Below are 20,495 nucleotides of genomic sequence, written 5' to 3' on the forward strand. Positions count from 1 at the left end.
CAAGACCTTGCCCGCGCCTGCAAATACCGATGTGCAGCCTACATACCTACACCGACAGCATGCACACAACGTCATGTATAGGTGTGGGCAAAAGGGGCACACGCGCATCTGCATACATTACATATTTATGTGACACAGCCTATGCCCTCATTACGCAACAGATCGAGGGATGCCGCGTTGTATTTTTCACGTGGCGATCGGTTTCCTATACATTAATATTTTTTTTTTCTCGCGGCTCGAATGAAGGTATAAAGGTATCATCCGCGGACCAAAAGTGTACGGGTAATTACACCGTTCGGGTGATGCATGTGCACGATAACAATATAAAAACAACTGGGTGCTTGCAGTCGTGCGTGAAAATATTTTCAACTAGACGACATCGGGCGGTGGGGGGTGGGGGGGAGTTAAATATAGCTCAAGTAAGCGGTAATATATGTATACGCTGACCGCGCGCGTATTATTTTACAAAACACAAGAGTCCGCGGTACACAGCAGGAGTTACACCTATACGTATATTTATACATATGTGTAGGTATGCACAAAGAGGAAGCACTAAGCAGAGAGAAAAGACGTGTTTTATGCGTGTGTGCGCGCACGGTGTACACGTACTGCTCTCATAGGCGAGTCGATCTCGCGACAAGAACAACTCGGGGAGAACCGCGCGGGGATATATATACCTAATACTATATAGCGAAGAAACCGCGCCGCGAACGAGCTAACTGTAAACTCCCTTCTCGTCCTCTCTCTCTCTTCTCCTCTTCGTCGTCCATCCCATTTATATATATATAAGTTTCTCCTTCGCACGCTACCTCTATTCCACTCGTTCCTCGTCCACGTATGATTACACACACACACACACGTATCTATACCTGCTCGCCGAGAAGACTGGACCTCTTCCGTCTTGTAGTTTTCTTGTTCGCCGTGTCCGTCCCATCCCGTCGTAATATCCCCGGGTGTACGTGTAGGATAGAAACCACCTCCCCTTAAGGCTTTTCCTAGACCTATACGAGAGCGGACGTGGTGTACTTATATATATATATGTAGGCGTCGTTATTATCCGACTTCCCGGATCCGCGACGCTGCTTTTTTTTTTTTTTTTTTTTTTTTTTTCGCTCGTTCGTTCTCCTTGGTCTCGGCTTTTGCGTGATTCGGAGGAATAAAAGCGACCCCTGCCTCTCTCTGGGTTGTACAGATATATACTTTAGCTCACGTACTCACTTGCAGTGCAAGTACGACCATCCGGTCCTCGATATTATTTATTATTGGACATTATGTGTATATATAGGTACGCCCACTGAGATATACGATAGGGTGTGGATGTTCGATGTGTTACTTTTATGGGGGTGTGTTTGCTTGTTTCTTAATTTATTAATAATATATTAAAGCATCATACTGTAAATGAAGGATTTAAAACTTGTGTGAAACAATACCTCATAGTTGAATATGTAATATGGTCGATGGATGCTCAAATAGTCGTTACCATCCGTTATTACGTAAAATTGATAAGCATACAGGAGATGAAGCGCCGCTTTTGATTACTAGCCGGAGATCCTCTATATACACGGGGCACTCGTACACACTCACTGCATTGTTTTGGATTTAGATTGAGGCGCGGAATAAGAAATGAACTCCTCCTCGTCGTCATCGTCTTTGTCGTGAGTGTTTAATGGCATACAGGTGTATATATATATATATATATATATGGCATTATAAGGTGCGACGCGCGAAGGTGTAACATTATAAAATTATGGATATGAGGTTACGTCCTACAGGTATGGACATCTATTACCATGTATAACGTGTCGTATCGCGTAAGTCTGTCATTACGTATCCGCATGTACTTATACTCTTTGTCGTTCTATACTATAACGTTGGTACCTATTACGAGAGTACCTCTTTTGCCTACGAAATTATATTCGCGGCTCGCACCGCGTCGAGGTTTTTGAAAGGCAACTTTGCTGGAAACTTAACTTTGTCGTGTCTCGGTGACTTTTTCTTTCGTCTATCTACATATGTGAAACATTATTGTTTGTTTTTTGGATCATTTTCTTGCAAATTGAATTTTTGGGAGAGGAAACAACGTATCTGCGCACCATGTAATAATAGAACAGATAAACGAGGATAGCTGCGAGAGACGGGAAAAAAAAGGCACCGTTAAACACGTACGTATGGCCGATGGATTCGGCCACATGCCAATGGCTCGGCGATCGTCCATTTTTATTAGCCATTATTCAGCGACAGGGACGCATCGCGCATCCCAAAGTACATAATATACATACGCACTTGTGGCTTCCTGCACGTCGTTCAAGATACACATATATATATGTATATTCGCGTTTATAAATGTGCCGCACGCGCTGAATTTTGCTTTCGGCTTTTCCTCCCGTAATCCCTCGGGTGTATAAATTACGGCGCGAAGCTTCGACCTGCAAAATGTCATGCTTTTCCCGCTTGGACGTTTTACCATTCCTATGCCGTGTATGATTACATATGTGTGCCGGACAAAGGCGGACTTTGGTGTATGGATGCCATTGAAATTGCATTGGCGAGTTTTAGTGCTCCGCAACTTGCTTTTGTCCTCCTCACATGCGCGAACGATTTCGTACGGTATATATGTATGCTTGGTGCAGGTGATGTATATATATAAAAGGGAAAATCTCTACGGGGGAACAAGAGTGGCGGAAGTGCAGAGTCGCGGAACGGGATACCCGTCGAGGGATATTTTTACACTTTATACTTTTTTAACAACGTCAATTGTCGCAACCGCGAGCCTTTACGATCGGCCCTCCGTCTTTCGATAAAATAAATATCGTCGCCCCAATTTTCGCGTCCCGTCGACTCCACGCTCGCAAAGACGGTACACACCTGTAATAAAAGAAGCAAACGCGAATGGCCCCCCCCCCCCCCCGAATCGACGCCGAAATCGAGGAGACGACGAGCGAGTACCGCTAGGGTATAAATATATAAACAGGCATCACTCGATGCAAAAATCTCTCTCTCTCTCTCGCCGAACTGCATCGGACGCAGTAAAGAAAAATTCACACGCGCGTCGAAGCGGTACATAACACACTGACTGACGTCCAGGAGAGAGAGAAAAGGGGGGGGGGCCACGTATACATATAATGTATGCGTGATAAGCCCCTGCCAAATTTTTCGCCGAGGCGCATAAAAGCCAATTAACAACCGATGCCTCCAAAGTGCACCGCGTGTACACACACGGGGATAATAAAGGTATACCTGTCCCGTGATGTGCGCCGCCAGATTTTTTCCTCCCTTCTTCCCTTACCTTCACGTGGACCGCTCTTTAAATTCTCTTTTAATACACGCCGGCCTCTCTTTCGTTTCCCCGGAATCCCCCCCGAGATGAGCTGTTTTATTTTTCCCACTGACAAAGTTATTCCTCTTTTTTTCTTTTTTTTTTTTTTTATAATCGTATTCAAAAAGAGGTCGGATTAGCGTCGTAAACGTACAACGGGTATACCGATGTGCGCAACTGCATCCAAGCCCCCTTATCTCTCTTGGTTGGACCAGTAACCCGGCAATAAAATTAACGAACGAAAAAACAATAATAATAAAAGGAGGAATCCACCTTGCAGTCCCCTCCCCCCCCTTTTGATTACTCTTTTATGATACACGTCACCTGACGAACGAGAGGGGAGTTCCCGAAAAAAAAAATGGTAAAAAAAAGGTACTCTAGCCCAAGGCCCGAGAAAGAGAGGCGAGGGAGAACGAGGAAAATAATACACACGCAACGGGGAAGAGAGAGAGAGAGAGAGAGAGCTTGTAGCAAAGCAGGGGGGGAGGAAGCGACCTAGATTCAGGCCGGTGATCTTACCGGCGATGACGCAACGCTCGGACACGAAAGTACAAGGAGAGAGGAGGAGGGAATGGACGTGGTCAAAGAAGAAGGAATATATATATTATATATACACGCACACACGGTGGCGAAGACTCAAGTCACCTGACATCAGAAGCACGGAGCTGAATCCAAAATGCCTTATTCGAGTTGAGTCGGTCTTATTCTCGTCGGAGGTGTCCGTACGGGTGTCGTAACTCGTATTTTTGTTATGTTACATACTTACCTGTGGGTTTAGGTATACACCCGTGGACGTTTTTTTAGACATACGCGCATACCCATTGTATGTACCAGTAGGAGGAGGAGGAGAAGGACGTTAGACACATGACGGGAGCCGAATATATATATACACGGGTGGAATGAATGGAACGGGTTTTCGTTCTCCGATGGGGCCCTCTCGATTCTCCCACTCGCCGCCGATGGGTCCGTAGGTTTAAAAGCTTATACTCTCTTGCGCAACCAACTACTGACGCTTCGAGCCGATCTTTGGTTGTTTTTTTTCCCCCTTGGGCCTGTTGTTTTTTTCACCTTTTCTATCGGCTGTTCAGGTATAGGAGATTCACGGCCATCGCCATTGTGATCTACAGTTGCGAATCATCATTAGGAGCTCCTTTCTCTTTTTCCATCTCTCTCTTCCTCTCTTTTCTTTATATAACGATGATGATGATGAGATATTGACTTTTGCTCAGAGTTCAAAGGCAAGCGCGCCCGTGAGCGAGCAAAGTTTGTGAGGTTCATCGTGGGGTGATGAAATAACAAAAAATTGGTTTTTTCTTCTACGGCTGATGAATTTGATTAATTTTAAAAATTGGCACTATACATTATCCGATCGAGGACGTCATGTAATTTTTTGGTTTTCGCGTTTTAATCGGTATCTAAATTGGCACCTTTTTGGGGTTGTAATTGGAGCCATATACCGGCACATGGGTACTTTTTTTTTTTTCCTTCCTATACATGATTTAATTGGGGCTTTGCCATGAGAATCAGCCGAAAACAACTATTTCCTAACGATCTGTACACACGAAAGTGGAGATGTGTACATGAGTTTTTACGTCTGAAAGTATAGGCTGTGATTTGGTAAAATGTGAAATCAGGTAATAAGAAAGTTGGCATTGAAAATGTGTTCTTTCACTTTGGTCGAGTTCGGGTTAGGCAACGCCAGCGGTTTTTCATCATCGCTTCTATAAATACTCCAATGTAATGAGCTACGTAATTTTACGCTCGTCTCCCAAAGTTGCAGCGCGTCATTGAGAGTGAACGAAGCACAGGTGGATCCATACGCGTTTGATGAATCTCTGGCCTTGGTAAAGTCAGGTTTACCCAAACCCTCAAAGACTATTTTCGGCTTGTTGTACCAAGACGATGCTCTTACGGATTTTTCAGTCGGGGAATAAATTTTTCCAGATTTTCCTCCATTAGCTCGTAAAGCGACCGAGAAATTTCAATGGCCACTAAGGAAAAGACCTGCTGTTTACAATATATACTCGCGAGAGGTGGAAAGTTAGCCCCGATGATTCAATCCGATGGGCGTTAACGGTTTTTAAAAAGTGAAAAAACCCGGAGCGAGCTTCGATGTGTTACGTCTTCTTCTTCTTCTTCTTCTTCTCCGTCTTTTTTTCCATTTGAAAGTCATAAGGACTCCCTGAAGAATGTCACCCAAAATCGAAAAGAAGTACCCGAAAGGAAAGAAAAAAAAAAAAAAAAAACAGGTTCGAGGCACCATGAGATATTTTTTTCTCTCCTTCATCTCCCCGAGAATTCCCGTAAAAGCATAGCCACCCGACAGATTAATGAATCCGATATAACTCCTTTGGAAATTCGTCGAGCGTATCAGGTTTTTCGAAAATTAAACCCGACATGTATAGCCTATATATACACGTTTCGGGATTCCCAAAAAGTCCTCGAAAATCTCCCTCTAAATCAGTGAAAGAAAAAAAAAAAAAAAAAAACCTAGAGAAAACCTCCCGTGCGAAAACATCGGATCGAGAAGAGGAAGATCGGCACGGCGAAGGAGCCGAAGTAAGCGGCAAAGGAGAGAGGAACGAGGAGGAGAAGAGGCGGCGGTGTATACGTGTATGCAGGGAGTCGAGAGCTCCTTTCCTCCTACTCCCCGCCGCACTCCGGCCAGCCCCCCCGAGAGCGTAGGTTCATTGGACGCCGACGGCCGCGGATGTACCGTTAGCCTCCTCGAGAAGAAGGAAAGAGAGACGGGGAGATGTTTTTAGCGTGCGCACATAAGCTACGTGCCTCTCTCTCTTTCTCGAGTTGGCTCTTTTACTCTTTTCTTGTTTTTTTTTTTTTTTTTTTTTTTTTTTTTTTTTTTTTTTTTTTTCTTTTTCCTCTTTTCGCTCGTTGTACGTACGAAAACCCCCCGTGCCCCCTTGCGCGCCGGATTCCAGTGCGAGAGTCGTCGCTGGAATCCCCGATATGCCTGGCCGGAAGGAGAACTCTTTCTCTATACTCGTGTGCGCACATTGTACACGTTGTCGCGGAAAAGTACTCCTTGTGTATATATCCTTGCGCCGGAGGGACGCGATCCATCGAAACTCTCTACTCCGGCTCTACGGGGTGTACAACCTATCCGATGACGAATCCCAAAAGCTCCATCGCCGATCCTCACTCGAAACTACATGGGCATACCTTATAATGTATACACCCATACGACGTGTGCTTGGATATATCTATGCTTCTTTCGCTCCTCCGTTCCAAAAGATGATATTCATTATTGTACGTTTACCCGTGCCCCCACAAAACATATGAATATATAGGATCGTACGGATGAATCGGTGATGTAAGATATACCTACGTTCGGGCTCGGGACGATTAATCACTTTTAGAAACGATACCGGGGCACTACTCTCGACCCGTGTCCTCCCAACAATGGGTCCATGTATACAGCACAAAAAGAAAATACTCGTTCCCATATTGTACACGGTAGGGCAAAAGTTGCATCACCGGGTGCCCTTACGAACAAACACCCGTTTTATATATGTATACACACGTTCCTCTATACGAGCATCGTCGTCGTTGTCATTATCAGGAGGAGGAGGAGGAAGACCCCACACCCATCGAAAATTGCATCTCCGCAACGAGGTCCTCCCCCTCCCGAGTTTTGCTCCTCGCCAAAGCGTTCCGTCAAACGGGGAATCGAGATCGAAACGACTCTCGGTTTCGTTAGTTACTTACCCGGTGGACAAACGGTTCTTCTTCCTCGGCTCTCCGCGCGCCAAGAAAGTAAGTACATCACAGGTACCACGGGCACCTGTTCTCGCGCCCCGGACAAACGGAGAGGCTGGGGGGAGGGGTGAAGTAAACTGCACTCGGTGAGAGAGGAATTTCCGGGGGTCCTCTCTCTCTCTCCCGTCCGATGACGAGACCGATAATTGATGCCGATTCAACGTTGGGCCGCATATCCATCATCTCCCAATGTACACTTATACGCGCTGATAAAAGCCACGACCGATTTTAATGCGACGCTGGGGACAGCGGTAGTTTTGGCCATTGGTGTACAGATTGCCCGAGTCGGGAAATAGCTTGTTTTTTTTTTTTTTCTTTCCTTCACAAAAAAATGTCCATTAACAGTGGAATGGGCGGTAATCGTAAAACTTCGAGTCGTCTATCTTTCGGAAAAAGAAGAAAAATAAACCCAGCTACAATCCATCACACTGATTTTCCAAGTGGTGTATGCATCTCGTACAGGGGGGGGAGGGAGCGTTTTACTACACGTAAATTCAGGATGAATCACTGGTTGGGGCGAGCTTTCGACGCGTACAGGCACTCTCCTCGTTAAAAGCCGATCCCAATGGTGCATGGGTACTCACACATATACATATATATTTGTACGCCCGACTCATTAGTTTCCCATTATCTCCGGCGGGGAGTTTCGGGAGGTATACAAAAAGAAACAGAGAGGAAATAAAAGCCAGGATGCACCGCTAGGTTGGCTGGTGGTTTCGCTGCAGAGAACCGAGAGGGAGAGCAAAAAAAAAAAAAAAAAAAAAAAAGGGAGCCGAAGGCAAGGCTGATATATACCCTAACCTCGCGTAAGCTGACCTCCAGTAGCACCTGGTTTCGCGAACGAAGGAGAGAGAGAGGGAGAGAATCGCGTACTCGGTGGGTTGGTAGGTAGGTATTTAACGGCACCGTGCGAGGAAAGTAAAGCACCAGTGCCACGCCTGCGGTGTGTACAGGTATATATATTACATTGTGCACTGGATACGCGTAATCGCTCTCGAGAGTAGCCTCGCGCTTCTCGCAACGACCCGGCTGTACGTGTAACAATAAATGTTGGTTGGAGATTTGGAAAAAAAAAAAAAAAGAAGAATTTTCATTTCGGGAACACGTACGTTTTACAGCGCATAAGGTAACCCAATACTGTTTCGTAAAAACTAAATTGCGGCTTGCGTTGCGAGGGCATATTGCGTTACCGAGAAGTCAGATTTTTTTTTTCATTTTTTTCAGAAAACAAGAGCAAAACGAGTACCCTCGGCTTATATACATACACGTATGGTACATAACAGCAGGAGAAATTCTTTTGTTGATGGCAGCCGGTGTAAATACGTATAAATGGGAAATGCGTTTTTTTTTTTTCTCTCCAAGCGATGCTCGAGTTTCTCGCGCTGCTTCTTCCCAAATGGTTCATGGGATGGTTGTTCTTTGGTTTGTTACTCCCGTTTTTCACTTGTAGCGCATCTTTTCGTCTTTAGTAACAAAAAAAAAAAAAAAAGGAGAGAGAATTAATACTTACAACCTGCTTGATCCTTTGAAAGCTCATATAAGTTTTGAAACATTTCAATACTTGGGTCTATTTTGAGTAAAGTCAGGAGTTTAAAAATAACTGTGGCGACACTGCTCTACTATACAGGTATATCGCGTGAAAGTTACGTTTCAATACAGATTTGTCCGTCTAAACCAAACACCTCGAAGCAAAAGGTCCATCCGATATCGTCTTACGTGGATACCTTACGTACACTACAGTATATTTATAAGGTATATGTAATAATGGGTCACTCGCTCTGCAAACATATACGTATAATATTTATATATCGCTCGCACAGATATATTCCCTATACGCTCGTTTTTGCGTGAAACGTTAAGTCTTGCTCCCTCCGAGCTTACGAGTAGACACGTAGACGGGGTGGCCCGCGGCGGTGAGGAATGTTCGAAAGACTGCGAGTTTTTATCATCATACATGTGTTGGTGTAGGAGCACAAAAAAAAAAAAGAGATATTAATACCAAGGGACATGTAAGTCCGTATATTTCACAGGAATCACGTATACGTTATTTTGATTTATCATTCCTAAGCCACATCTTGCTCGGATTATTTATACTTTCCGCACACACGTGTAGTCTGTATAGGTAAAAAGGTGTTCCTGATATGCCGATTCGTTGCCGAGTGGCCGTTTATCCATATTTTTTTTTCTTCTTTCGCACCAGAGATGATGTTACCGAACGCCTCGAGTGATATGATTCTATCGATCACCTTATTCCCCGAAAAAGGAAAAAACTCCCATATCAAGCCGCGGTGTATAAAAAAGGTGCATCAACCGGTAGCTCGCGCGGATTCCAAAAAACGCAAGTATACAGCGGGTAATCAAGATGCGCCGAGAGACGAAGTATAGGGTTTCTACACGTGCAGGCTCGCGTGAGAATAGGTGGGAAGCCCCCTTTTTTTTTTGTACATAGTTCGTAGGTGCACACCTCCATACAGTGCCGAGGTAAAGGGTATACGCGCGCACCTACGTATTTATAGCGTGTAGCTGCAAAACTCTTGGGAGCAGCCACGAGAAGAAAAAAAAAAAAAAAAAAAAAAAAAAAAAGAGAGAGGAACGGTCATGGGAAGCGATCATTTAAAACGTAGTTCGCAAGGATTCAGCTTTAATTGAGCTTGCGTAGGTACACCAGCTCTCCGACTGTACTTTTTGTGCAAGCATATAGGTATTACGTGTACGCGGCATGCAAATCGCGAGTGCTGATTTCGTGCGATCGGAGCTAGGTGTATTTCTAGATTACAGGGGATAGAAAGGGAGAAACACGGGCTTACGGTTGATTGGGAGGCTTAATTTTCATCGTGGATCGAGTCGGCCAACGGGTGTTGATCCGTTCCAAAAGATTGCGTATGGATGAGGCGAAGATTTTTCAAAGATAAGCTCCATACCTATACTCTTCCGATTAACAATCGAGGCAAATGTAAAATTCTTTATTAAACGTAATTTCATGATACCATACAAAGCATCATTTCGTTTATTTGTTTCCGCGTATACACTTTTTGCTGTCGTCAATGACCTTTTTTGGTTGTAAATTCCCTTCGATTCGTAATCGTTGCTTTTTTTTTCTGGAACAAAGCAACCAACAGTACATTTTTTCGACCCATCACCCTTTCGCGTGGCAACTCGGACGTGGTCATCGTAAAAATCTTTGTATCATTCCACTGGAGTAGGTATATATGGTACGTATAACACTTACGTTGTACTGCACGTTTCCCAGCTTTGTTGCAATACAACACACGCACACCTCGAGCGTAGGCGTGTCCGATATGTAAAACGACGAATTGGCCTTACGTAAAACAAGGAGAGATATGGAACGCGAGAGAAAAAAAAAAGGGACTTTGCACTCGCTGCACGCCGTTGTTGTGTTCCTTTACGGCTTCTTGAAAGCTCGCGAGGAAAGGTAATAAACGCGCTTCGCTTACGCACACGCGTGTACATCGCAGTCTAGTCCGAGCCAGCTGTTATCTCTCGAACGGAGGGACGAGTTGTATGGAGCTCACGAGAGATAAAGCAAAGATGAACAGTCTGGTCGATACGGTAACTACTTATGTATAAATACAGGCGAGAGAACAGGAAAGTCGGGGTTGAGGGAGAAAAGAGTAAACCGCTCGCACAAAAGCTAACTATATAATATATACGCATTATATCAGTCGGGTATTGATTGCACCAATACGTATACCACTTTTTCCGGGTTAATGTGTATTATATGGGTGCAATTTGTGTTTAATGCCGCGTATACACCGCGTTAATGTGTACATCTATTCGTTGGCTCCGCTTCAATGGGTACATAACTAAGGCGCTGTATCTGTACCCATGTAAGTGCCCATATGTGTATAAAAGGTGCGTAAACGTGTTATCGTTGTTCTTAAATTACGTATGTTACATATAAAATGTATAATGTAGGTGAGTGCGGCAGTGGGCCCGCATGCTCCGTACCCAGATAATACCAAATGTGCTAAAAGTGCTATGGGTGCGATTAACTCGTGTAGCTTCAAGCATTTTACTATTTTTTTTTTTTTTTTTTTTTTTTTTTTTGTATACTTTTTTAATTTCACGATTTACGTCCATGTATTATACATATAGGCTTGAGAGGAAAGTTTTACAACTCTTTTAGATACAGTTTTTTTTTTGTGATTTTATAAGCTTTCATCCAAGATGTGACTTTGATGGTTAAAAATAATAAAAAAATCATAGTAAAACGATTATTTACACAATTTACATTCCACCACAAAGTTGAGGAGGAAAAAAAAGTACAGTTAAAAAAAAACTAAAAAGATATTTGAACAGCTTTGCAAAGCAATATAATTTTTTTTTTTTTTTTTTTTTTCTAGTGAATAACGTTAAAAGTTATTGGGAAATTCTTTTTATAAAATAAACAAATGGGTATGCCGTTTCCATGTATACCTACAAATATGACAGTAACAATACTTTTTGCTCAGGTAAAATACACTCGGATGAAAAATTGGTCTACACCTTCGTAGTTATACACTGCAATGCATTATTATCAACATGCAAAAAAAAATATCGTTACTGAACAATCATTCAAATTTTACGATTTCTTCCTCCCTTCGTTTCCTCGATCGCACAACGGATACATCTTATAAAAAAATAACAGAAAATGCAGCAACCGCGTACAAGAAAAAGGGGTACGCGTAAACTTGCCCCATCTCCTCCACCCTCTTTTCCTTTTGCCGAGATCCACTCGAACATGTGACGTATTGTATATACACGAAGTACGTTAGCCGTGCACACGGTATAACGTGGGAGCGTTGAGCTTCACGAGGACACGGTATTATAATCCTCGCTCCTGCACTCGCCGATGCAGATTGTTGTTGAAAACTCGCTTCCGCCGCCTCCCTGCTCACATTATAAACACATGCGGTAGGTGTACATACGTCCCACAATGTTGGATTCACCATCGCAGAACAAGTGCACAAATGCACGTGAATTTTCCCACTAACAACGCGATACACGTGCGTGTACAGTATACTATAATAACAATATCATACACCTACGAGTCCGTGCACATAATGTGTATATCTACCGGCTAGCCCTGCAGTTCCATCGCCGTATGTGTGTGCGTATAGGTATGCTAGCCAACGGGTATAATGGGGCTGTCTTGCGTATACCTACCCCGTCGCCGTTGCCGCGCAGCAACAGGAAATGTACAACCTTAACATGACTTTGTGCAAGCTCCCTGTCGCGTGCGCGTGGAATTTTTCAATCTTGGCTCCGCGCCAGTCTCATACTTGTACACACATCAGGCCTAGGATTCGCGATGCGATAACTTCAAAAGAAAATTCAACACCCCCCCCCCTCCGAGCCATTTTCACGTAGGTTAAGCATAATCGTTTCAAAGATTTTTTACTCGTCAACTATGTATAGTTACCAGATTCTAAATTATGTAGACCTCGCTAAATCACGCGAGCTAATACACTGACTCACACTCGGTAAATACGATTTTTCGAGATAAAGAAAAAAAAAAAAAAAAAAAAAAGAAGCATCTCCACCCCGTTGGCTTTATCTGCTGGCTCACAAATCATTCCTCGCGAATCTATCGCTCTCTCCTCGCTCTGTGCGAGCCAAGTATATATTACACAGGTGTATAACTTACCCGCACGTATAGGCATGAAATATACTTATGTTTTTCTCCTTTTGACGTCGCAGTCATTCATTAAATCAAGCTCGATTCATTCAATAGGACAATATCCTCGATAGAGGAGCTCGCTTGACGCGCAAATTGTAAATTTTTATCATCAAACCATTTCAATATGAGCGGGGCTTATCTTAACCGAGAAAAATAAATGTGGCATTGGATTAAAAACGAGGGGAGGCTCGGTATTATACGTGTTGATGGGTAAGAGATTTAATTGGGGAAAAAGCTGACTGTACCTACGTGAAAAAAAAAAAAAAAAAAAAAAAAAAGGGCTCCGATGGAAGAGGCTGGAAGGGGAGTGAAAAAGCTGCCGGTTGACCGACAGCAGTATACATGGTACAGGTATATGTGTGCATGTGTTATAAAAGCTGGCAGTGCTTCGTGTCTCGCATTCTGGAGTCAAGCCAGACCGGTCCCCATCTTCCCCCCCTTCCCTCCCCCAGGACAAGTTCTTCTTGAGGTCACGAGCGTGTATAGCTGCACACGCGCTCTCTATCTCTCCTTCTTCATCGTCGTGGTCCCTCCGCTCCTTCTTCCACCTCTCTCTCTCTCTCTCTCGTCTTCTTATCCGTCTCGCTCTCGCGGTTTTTCGTTCCCCCGGTGCATTTGTATAACACGTTACATGTGTATATACGCGCACACGTGTACAAGCCACCGATGGTTAAACGGGTACGACACACACGACAAACCACACACAGCCAAGGGACCAACTGCGTCGTCTCCTGCTCGCGATGAAATCTCATCCTCTCTTGCTCCCTTTCGCTGCATTCCGTGATGCTTCCCTAGAATGTATACGTGTATTATATATGTATACACTTACCCGCACGTGGTCCCCATGTAGGTATATACCATGTATCCCTACGGAGAGATACGGTTGAAGGGAACGCGTGTACATAGAGACATAGGAAAAAAAAAAGTCTCGGTAAGGATGCACGGAACCCGCGCGCGCTTGTACCGTACGTACAAGAAGTACAGGGTTTATACCTTATATATAATACCTCCAAGTGTATACCACCAACTGTTGCTCCCTAGGGAAATCCGAGCTTCGGCGAAGCCCTTTATCAACTCTTGATCCGCGAGCGTGTAATCGACATTGCTATATATAGCTCGACGGCTTATAAGGGGGTGTACAGTATAATATAATTATGATCTTTTGTTCGGGGTGATGCGTTGCACTCTGTATTTATATACTTACCCGTGCTTCGTGTATAACTTGGTGGCCCGATTCAAACAATACCGCGTCAATAGTTGAGCTTTTTCATTTGATGTTCCGAGTGGACCCTTGCCGACTGCAGTGCATTTTACTTTCCCCCCCCCCTCCCCCGATGAGAGTAGGAAATAATCCACTCGAGTGTGCTTACTGTGCCGGGAGGTGAAAAACAAAAAGAAAAACCCCAAGTATCGAAAAAAGCACTCAACAATTATAGGTTATGGGTACATATACGTATATCCGCGTTAAACGTGGATTACCAGTAAATTACCTACTTACTTATCTCCCGCTACCCTAAATACGACCACCCACTGCAGATATAAACAGATACGCTTTCGCGACTCGGCTTGTATAGATATGTAAAATAAAACGCATTACCCTGCACCTGTAGAACATACACGTAGCGAAATTTCTCTTTCGCCCGGACAAACGGAGCTTCGCCGTATATGTAGCGTTACATTAGGTACGTGTATACGTATACATGACATCCTCTGCTTCCTCGGCGTAACGAGTTAGCTGTTGCTGCAAGCTTACCTACTTATATGAGCGCCAGAATATCCACTTAGTTCCACAAGGATACGTGTGTGTGTGTGTGTGTGTGTCTGTCGTCGTCGAGTTTGTCGACGGGCACACACGCGTGTATAATATATATTATACATACGTATACATGATAATACGTGCATGTGTTGTAGGGAAGGAGAAAACGGAAGGCGGCTAGGTGGCTTGGAGGTACAGAGAGAGGGGAGGAAGACAGTCCCGAGGAGGCCCTTAATTGGCCAGGTCGAGGGGGCTGTTGCTTATATATGTATACACCAGCTATACCATATATTACTACTACTAGGTATCTTGTACGCTATAACCATGTATAGGTGTGTATATACATGTATGCTCCATCGGCTCTGTGTATATGTAATGCGGGAAGCGTACGGGACTTGGAACGTGTCTTACCTCGCGTACTTATACACCCATATCTACTGTCTGTCCGTCTGACGTTGCGCGTACGTATCTACTTGCCTATACCCATATATATGTATATATACACATGCAGGTCTGCCGCTGAGCTATACCTCGTGTGGTATTCGCGACGCGCGTGCATACAAGTATATACCTGCAGGCAAAAGGGAAGTTGATCCCGTGGCTGATGTTACTGCTCGTATATGGACGTATATAGGCATACCTACGGGCACTGCGGAACATCGCCCCGCTGAGCGAGTCTCCGAGAAAGGATACTCCCGATGTCGATGGAAAAGCCATACACATTATAATATATATATATCGGCATCTGATTATTTCCCTCTGCATGCACGTCTCGGAGTTACATACTTGCAACAGGGGATGCATACATATACTTGCCATGAACTTGGTCGTTGCCGCGCGTATACCTATATGCGTTGCTTACTCATCGATGAGCTGTGCATATATGTATATATAATACGTAAGAGTGCAGTGTAATGAAACTCCGAGCCGAGGAGGGTGGGAATTTCATTAGTTAGTTTAGTTGGGCTTAATTGGGGATTCTAATTGGCTGCCTCTCTCATTAAGGCCTTGATTATGTTTCTTCCAACCCTCCCCCAACGCCCCATTATGCCGCCGTTGTTGTAGAGAATCGTTTGGGAATCACGTAACTGATTACGAGGCGCGTGCGCGTTCATGCTTGTTTTTTTTTCTACTTTCAATAAAATCCAAACGCATCTTTTCACGGAGTCAAAGACAATTGCGATGTTGTTATCAACTCGTGTACCATCAGCAGTGCGATGATTGGTAGCAGCCACCAGCCGCGGATATTCTGCAATGATTATATATGTATTGCCGTTGCGCCACTGATGTATCGAAATGTACGTAATACAGGTGCGCAGGAGTAGGTGTATTTCGTCATCGCGGACGTGCGCTCGGACGGTACATTACGACCTAGACCCCGTCGGTGGTCGGTGATGGGTCCGAGGAAGAAAAAAAAAAAAAAAAGAAATCGCGGCGCGTTGACATCGCCGAGGCTCGGTGGGTTCTTTTTTTTATTAGCCAACATAGGACGTGCATCCGGCCGTGCGAGTGATTGTACTCGGGGACGACCAGGACTCCGCTGGGTGCACGCGTAAGGGGAGATAACGAGGAAGGCTCTTATATATTAGTTCGCAGTATTGATATTCCGTTGTCCATCCGAATGACAATCCCCTGAGAATCTGCGTTTACGGGGTAGAGTGTCCTTGGAACGTCCAGCTCTGGTGGACGAGTATTGTACACCTCAACCGAAAACGGAGGAGTGGTCATTTTGGATACAACACTTTGATGAAACCAAAGATTTTTTTTTTTTGCACCACGCGTCCACAGGATTATATGTGTATATAAGTTTGCGCAAAAGCTCACGCAAACTATACACGGTGTGCACGTCTAGGACGCTTAACCACAGTGCACCGCTCCGGTCGGCTCTGTGCCGTAATGGCTCTCCGCGGATGGAGAAAATTGCGTAACCACGATGCGACGGCGAGCGGATGGTGGCGTATCTAGGCATAGCTCGACAAAATGACGGGGCAGAAAAGAGGCGTCCGGCAACAGCACTGTGCCGTGGAAGAGAAAAAAAGAGGGAAATAGCGGCGGCGATGGCCGTCGGAGGAGAGGAAAAAAAAAGAGACAGGCCGGACTGTACGGAAACTTGGACGACGACAACTCGAGCGCGTAACGAAACGGTCGAGACGAATTAACGTCTCTCTCTCTCTCGGGTGCCTCGAGCAACGACCGGAACTTGGCGGTGCCAGTGAACTCGGAGTAAGAAGCACGGGAGAGGAGAAAAAAACAAACCTTCCCCCGTACATACAGGGAAACGGCTGGGGGTGGATCGATAGGTATGGAGGAGGGGAACAATCAAGGAAAAGAAGGTGCTTACCGTATTTTCCTTCCTTTTCGATGCGAAGCTCGCGATTACACCCTACCGATTAGAGCCACGCTCGTGAACTCCGACCCCGAGTGGTTGTACCCACCATGCATGTGCACACTTGTACTTGCTGGTGTTTCACATACCCCACGGGGGAGGTGGGGGGAAAGAAATCAGAGACTTTGATGAATCCGCGGACTCTTGACGGTGAGAGAGATCCGACAGCCGATACCTGAGCTCTTTCTTCTTCGCCTCCTTTCTCGGCCGAACGGATCACCCGAGGGGGGTTTTCCCTCCATTTTCACGTGCGAATATTGTTTCGTTATTTTCGCGATTACCTAGCTGATGCCTGCGCGCGAGAGATCAACGCTTATATAATGTACCATCTCGTGCACGCGAGCCTCTCTTCATCGGAAATTGGCAGTGGGTACGGGAGGCCAAACGCAGAGTGATGATGAGACCTCTGTTACAGGTACACTATACATCTATAGCATCTAATTGCGCAACTTTTTTTTTTTTTTTTTTTTTTTTTTCTTTGTTCCATTGCCGATCGGAGTAAATCACTCAACTCGGCAATCGCTCAATTTTCGATGTACATCCACGCGCGGAGAGCGGCCCCTGATTTATAATGGCTCCCTCGTATAATGGCAATTTGCGAGTTTTACAGCTCCCCCGAAATATAATATTATGGTGCTATGTTTAAAACTAAAACGGTTCACCGTTACTTTTTACCACCGACCGTTTGAAAAATCGGGGACCCTCCCTGAAGTATTTATCTCATCGAATCCGAATTTATTGTACGCCAAAGTTGCGTCAGGGCAAAAGAGAGGAAAAAAAAATGGCCCTTCGAAGGTCTTGTTTTCCTCGGCTGTGCGTAATAAAACGTTTGGAAATCCTTTTTTTTTCCTAACAGCGCGCTCCTCCGTTATGGGAAAATTCACTCGAGACTTTCTTACGGAATTACGTCACGTGGCCCTCCACAAAACTCGAGCATGTACAGCTTGGAAGGAAGGGACGGTATGGCCTTGCAGCGGCCACCGAACGGAGCGCCAACTGATGTGGGTTACCCATTTTCGAAATACACACACACACAGTTGTATAATATTATTATGATTATTCTTATTTTTCCTTCGCTTAATGTATGTATACGCGTCCCTGCTTTGGGAAGGTGGAACGAACTTTCACGCAACGTGTTCACACGGCGTCGTAAATTATTTTTAAACTAGCTCCCCTCCTCCTTCGGGGGGGATTTTCGAAATTCAACGTTCACGCGATATACATACTGTATACCTGTACACTTGCCAAGGTGTACCATTGAGTTTTTCAATTGATGTTTTCTTTTTTTTCTTTTTTCTGTGCAGTGACCGGCAAAGTGACTTTTTCTCTATAGCCACGAGTCGACGAACGCGCGCGTGTACTTACACAAGTGGGTTGCGTAAGGCCATTTGAATCCTTGAAAGTTAATTTTTTTTTTTTTTTTCGTTGCGTACGTATATATACACGTATACGTAGATAGGAAAATCGCGCTGTTGTTTTCTCAGCGAGGCACGCGTTACATGACGAACCGTTAGAATTTCAAATAACTCGCGCGCGTTTGTTTTGGTTGTTTTTTCTTCTTCTTCTTCTTCTTCTTTTCCTTTGACGGAGGAAAAAAAAAAAGGATTTTTTGCTTTTCACTCGACGCTCCGCAGGGCGGTTGACGCTTTCATTGCTCAATCGGCCTCCGGCGCGCATACGTTTAACGCCCCCCCCCCCCCGGCTGGAATGGTATCGGAAAACAGATCGGTTATATATAAAATAAAGCTGTTTATCGACAGCCGCGATCTCGCGATGTTTTTTAGTTTTAATATTACTATTACGAGGAATTTTTCGTAACTCCGACTGCGAGCGGAGGACAAAAAAAGGGGGGGGGGAAGCAGCGCGAAGCGAGTCAAGAAACCAGCGAAAAAAGAGGAGGTGTAACGGTAAAAGCGAGTTTCGCGCGCTCATGCGACAATCTCACGAATTCGCGGCTAATTAAAGACGGTGACGAGCAAAGTCACGGTGATGTGCGTGCGCGCGCTTAAACTCGCACCGGATGACGTCAGCGGGATCGTTGGATTTGGAATTTTTTTTGTTCGTTTTAGCTCGCTACTTACGATTTTTCTTTAATGCGACGAGTCGCTCCAAAGAGGAGACCACGGCACTAAAGCAGCGTGAATCACGCAATCGAACTTGTTTGTCGTATATGGATTTCATTCCAGCCCGTAGGTATAGGTACATACATGACTCGTGCGTTAAATTAATATTCTAATTGGAAGAAAAAACGAAACCGCAAATCTCAGCGAAATCCGCACTTCCAAGCGACTTGCAAAACATTATTCCGGTCAAGTTCAAGGTCGGTGATTAGTTGCAACACACGCGCGCTCGCAAACAAACGGTCTCCGTAGATGCATAATAAATCGCGAAACTGTTATACGTAACACACGTACACGCTATAGACATACTCGTGTATGTACAGCCTATAGGTGTGTTTCGAGCTAACCGCGATCTCGCTCTCGCGATCGGGTGCCACGTATATAATATGTATATACGTGTGTAATAAGCACAAGAGAGAGAGAGAGAGAGCGGCCCCGCGAATCGGGACGTTGCATAAGCGACCGGTAGTAGGTGTATATGTATATACTGCAAACGCCTTGGCCTTGACTTTGGTACAACGCTTGGTTGTTATACGACCGGTATAACGACACCAGAGAACACGGCGTTTCGCAAACTATATGTCGCAGCGCCCGTTTTTCCACTCTTGGTTGTTGTAATATTATTATTATTATACATGGCTATCTGCTCTTGTCCGTGCGGATCATTATTATTGTTTTGCGCGACGACTATGCGAGCGCTCGTGCATAATATTATTATAATGCATATAAGTAGACAACGCGTTTGTACTTGGGTGAGAATGAGTTTCGTGTGTGCGTGTGTGTGTATGTGTAGCGAAGTACGTGGGAAACGCGGCGTGGCGACTTTATAATTTTTGGGTTTTATTTATTTCGCGCTGATGGGACGCCGCGAGCACGTGGATTCGCACGCCGCGGCAGCGCTGAACTTGAGATGTTTTTCAAGATTTTTTTTTTTTTTTTTTTTTTTTTTTTTTTTCGCTATTCCGTTCGCAAAAAAGGAAAACTTGGTTATTCGAATTACAAATCGGTTGCTATAGATCGTCCAGCGTGTAAACACTCGCTCGAGCGATGGGCCGGAAAATTGTATTATTCATTGAATGTGTGGGAAAACTCTATAACGGTAAATTATACGCGGTTCTGTGATTTGTTTTTAAAACGAGTGAAACAATCTTCGTTGGAGCTATGCATTTTATTTGCTAATAATGCAAACTTGTAACTCTAGGCTTGATCATCATGTGCTTTGTTTTTCCGTACCTGTTATTGGTATTTCGATGCCGGAAATATAAGTCTGATGCTTCTTCGGTGAGTAAGCTTGGGAACTGATGGAAAATTTACAGTAGATATAAATATTATATTTTTTTACCTCCGTAACACCAATGGTAAATTTATTTTAAATTTAAATATTTTATTACAATTGTAATAGGTTTTCCTAGAATGCGTTAATGCATTACTAGTGCTCAAAAAATTTTTGTCTCAGTGTT

At 44.5% G+C, this 20,495-nt stretch overlaps 1 long non-coding RNA gene across 1 annotated transcript in view; it reads left to right on the forward strand.

Annotated features, from left to right (window-relative positions):
* Positions 1-20,495, forward strand: part of LOC149373429 (uncharacterized) — a 68,999-nt gene that overhangs the window by 47,679 nt on the left and 825 nt on the right. The gene's annotated exons all lie outside the window — the stretch shown is intronic.

Source organism: Copidosoma floridanum, unplaced genomic scaffold (genome assembly GCF_036245765.1).
Source record: "Copidosoma floridanum isolate Cflo_tuat_1 unplaced genomic scaffold, Cflo_Japanese_pri ptg000030l, whole genome shotgun sequence".
In the NCBI taxonomy this organism is placed as follows: domain Eukaryota; kingdom Metazoa; phylum Arthropoda; class Insecta; order Hymenoptera; family Encyrtidae; genus Copidosoma; species Copidosoma floridanum.